Source organism: Sinocyclocheilus rhinocerous, unplaced genomic scaffold (assembly GCF_001515625.1).
Source record: "Sinocyclocheilus rhinocerous isolate Xijiao unplaced genomic scaffold, SAMN03320098_v1.1 scaffold2283, whole genome shotgun sequence".
In the NCBI taxonomy this organism is placed as follows: Eukaryota; Metazoa; Chordata; class Actinopteri; order Cypriniformes; family Cyprinidae; genus Sinocyclocheilus; species Sinocyclocheilus rhinocerous.
The window spans coordinates 230,404-233,777 of NW_015650329.1; the positions used below are offsets into that span (position 1 = coordinate 230,404).

Consider the following 3,374-nt stretch of genomic DNA (forward strand, 5'->3'; position numbering starts at 1 on the left):
GATAGTTGTATGATATGTTGATTATAAAACACTATTATAAGTAATATATAAGGTAATATTATTCTAATATGTTATTATATTTATTTTATTGTCATATATAATAGTTAGGTAATGTTTATTTTATTCTAATATATTTATTATATTGTCTTCTCACACATCATGGATCTGCATTTTCTATAATGTACTGTATTTCTATAATAAAAATACATATGTGATATTTCTTATTATATAATTAGCATCAAACAAACAATATAATTATTTTTCTCAGTGATTAAAAGATTAAACGAAAAAAAACATTTGATTGCACAACCATCAATTAGGTGGCGATATGCAGTATCTAAATGACCATTGAACAAAAGAAGAAGAAAGAATAGTATGGTGCGCTTTTTCTTAGAGTCCGTTTCGTCGATTCGTGGCTCTGTTGAGAATGTCTTGAGTGTTAACCAGGAACATACTCTTGAGTTGACTGAACTTACTCCTGGACGCGTTTTTGGAACCAGCATACCTCAAGTAAGCAAGGTTTGGGTTAATCAACCGAGAGTTCAGGGTATATGTGACGGTAAGTTAACCTTGCTTTCTGGAATACACCCCAGAACTCATTAACAACCTAGAAAGCTAACTAGAAACACAGACATGAACAGAACAAGAAAACAGAAAAGCAAACGCTAAACAAACTCCTTTGTCTGCCAGACTAATAAACACTAATGTTAATAATGTATCAACCAGTTCAAAGTTGTGCTCTTAAGGGGTTAAGTGGTTTGGTTTCAGAAGTGAAACGCTTTACCTCCCGCACATGAATAAAAGATGAAGCTCATAGCTGTGGAGCTGGCGGCCTGTCAAGGGCTTTTCCTGCTTATTTACCTTCTTTCATTCAGGTTAAAACTTCATCTTAGCCCGACACAACAAGAGAGATGGTAATTTGATTTTATTTCCCTCTAAGCTTCCTTCTGGTAAGACAGAAGGGGTTAGAGGGTTTTATGGATGGTGCCGTAAGTGGTCCGTGATGCAGTAACTCTGAACACACACACACACATACTGTCAGATATAGACTAGGATTGCCGGCTTTGTTTCAACGAAGTGATGAACTAATAGGTCTCATTGATGTCAAGAGCATTTGTCAAATACTTGCTTCACTGCACTACCAGTGTGCGGTTGCTACATACAGTAGACAACTGGGAAGAAAAAAAACATAGCATCACATAACAAACATCAAAAACATACTTTAAAAATTCACTCAATAAATTTTAGTTTATATGTCACTCAGTAAAACAACAGTGATTTTAGACTTTAAACTCATAAAATTATCACTGAATAGGAGGATATAAAGTCTTCAAACTTCAGAGATATGATGGTTTTACACTTTGAGAATTTATTTTTCATCATACCAGAACCTGACTTCTGAACAGCAGCAGGCCCAAGAGAGTTATTTTGTCTTCACCACTGACCTGTGCAGTTGTCCTATAGGTTAAAGGACACCAAAGGTCATATCAGCAGGTGTAAAAGAGTGCATTCACACACAGATTAAAATGAAAGATTAAAAAACATAATGCAAAACAATTATAACCTATTTGTTTTTACTGTAAAATAGCCTTCTTTGATTGCATATTGTATTGGAAGGTTGCCATATTAATGTACCATAGTTTACATGCTCCAAGGTACTTTAAAAAAATGTTTTATTTATTTATTTTTTGTTAGTAATGGAACAACTATGGAAAGGCAGAATCTTTGTGTCCGTGTTGTGCCGTTCGTCTGTTGCATTAATGTTTGATGTGAAGGTGGTGAAGAGAGTGTGACACACCCTCTTGTCTCACCTACTGTTCTCTCTCAGTTATTCATGACTTCTGCTCCCTTTCTCAGTATTCATTCCATCCTTTAGTCTGAACTTTCACTGCCACAGACGTCAGATCAGCCCTAATCCACACCATTTAATGTGTTAGAGGTGTGCTATTAATTTTTATAGTGATCTGGGTGCAAGATACCATTTTGTGGAAAAATGAAGGAAGGACTTGAGTAATACCTAGTGACCAGAATATCATAAAGATTTTAGATTTAGTTCAATTGTTGTCATATTCACAGAGTAAAGGTTACACCAAAAGCTTACTAATTCCTACAATCCCTGTGGTGTCTTTTTGACTATTGAATGACCATGACAAGTCCTCACTGATATAAACACCAAGAAATGTATAAGACCCTACCTTTTCCACCACTGTCCCATATATATGAAGTGGCTTGTGGTGCTGTCTTGTAGCAGGCCTTCTAATATCCACAACTATCCTGACGATCAAAGTTAAGTTACTTTTTCTGCACTGTGGCACCTCGCTCTTGTATTTTGTCTCGTCTTCACCTCTGATGAAGCGTATGACAGTGGTGTCATTAACAAATTTAATGATGGAATTGCTCTGATAGGTGATAGGTGTTAATGATTAATGTCTTACAGGTGATGTTCTCAAAACTGACAGACTGTGGTCTGCCTGTAAAGAAATCCATGATCCACTTGCAAAAGGAGGTGTGCAGTCCAAGTGCACTCAATTTGTCTGTAAGTTTTGATGGAATAACAGTATTAAAAGCCGAACAGTAATATATAAATAGCAATCTAACATAGGAATCCTTTTTCTCTAAATGTGAGAGTGCAATGTGAATTGCTGTTGAGATTGCATCATCAGTCGATATATTAAACTTTAGTGGATCCAATGTAGATGGAATGTTTTGTTGAATATAGGTCTTAACAAGTCTCTCAAAACATTTGGAAATGACTGAAAACAAATTGGTACAACAGCCATAAAAATGGACAGATTAAAAATATCTGTGAAAACTCCAGATAATTAATACAACTGTTGAACTGTATAAAGCAAACTCAAAAACACATTTGGTAAATTAGTTAACAAAAGTGAGAGAAGCTTGTAAAGATGTCTGCCACAACGGGTGCCATCTTGTATTGTTTTGTTTATCTTCATGGCAAGCACTTCGCACAAATTCTTCAGAAACTCCAGTTACATTTCTTCAGGGTTGGGAGGGTTACTTTTAAAATGTATTCCGTTACAGTTACAAATTACTTCATTAAAAAGTATTCAGTAACGTAATCCAAGTACCACAATATAAAAGTAATGTAATCTGATTACTTTTGCATTACTTCAAGTTACATATGTAAATAAGTCAAAGTACTTTTATTTAACTATGACTTTAAAATTAAAACTAATAAAAACTATAGTAAAAACTATTTGAAACCATTAAAAATTGTGTCTTGTTTCACCATCTAGATATTACAGCCCGTATATTTATATAAAAGGCTATGCAGACATCTAGTGGCTATACAGTTTAGTATTACAGTTTTATTTTTATATTTCTTTAACATGTACAAGTAAAAATAAATATAT

At 34.2% G+C, this 3,374-nt stretch overlaps 1 protein-coding gene and 1 long non-coding RNA gene across 2 annotated transcripts in view; one reads left to right on the plus strand and one right to left on the minus strand.

The window, feature by feature from the left end:
* LOC107711758 (genetic suppressor element 1-like) overlaps nt 1-3,374 on the plus strand; it is a 274,061-nt gene that overhangs the window by 111,245 nt on the left and 159,442 nt on the right. The gene's annotated exons all lie outside the window — the stretch shown is intronic.
* On the minus strand, nt 920-2,307 carry LOC107711759 (uncharacterized). The gene is made up of 3 exons (XR_001636731.1): nt 2,196-2,307; nt 1,386-1,458; nt 920-1,172 (listed from the first exon to the last, which is right to left on the minus strand). It is a non-coding gene; the product is annotated as an uncharacterized LOC107711759 (long non-coding RNA).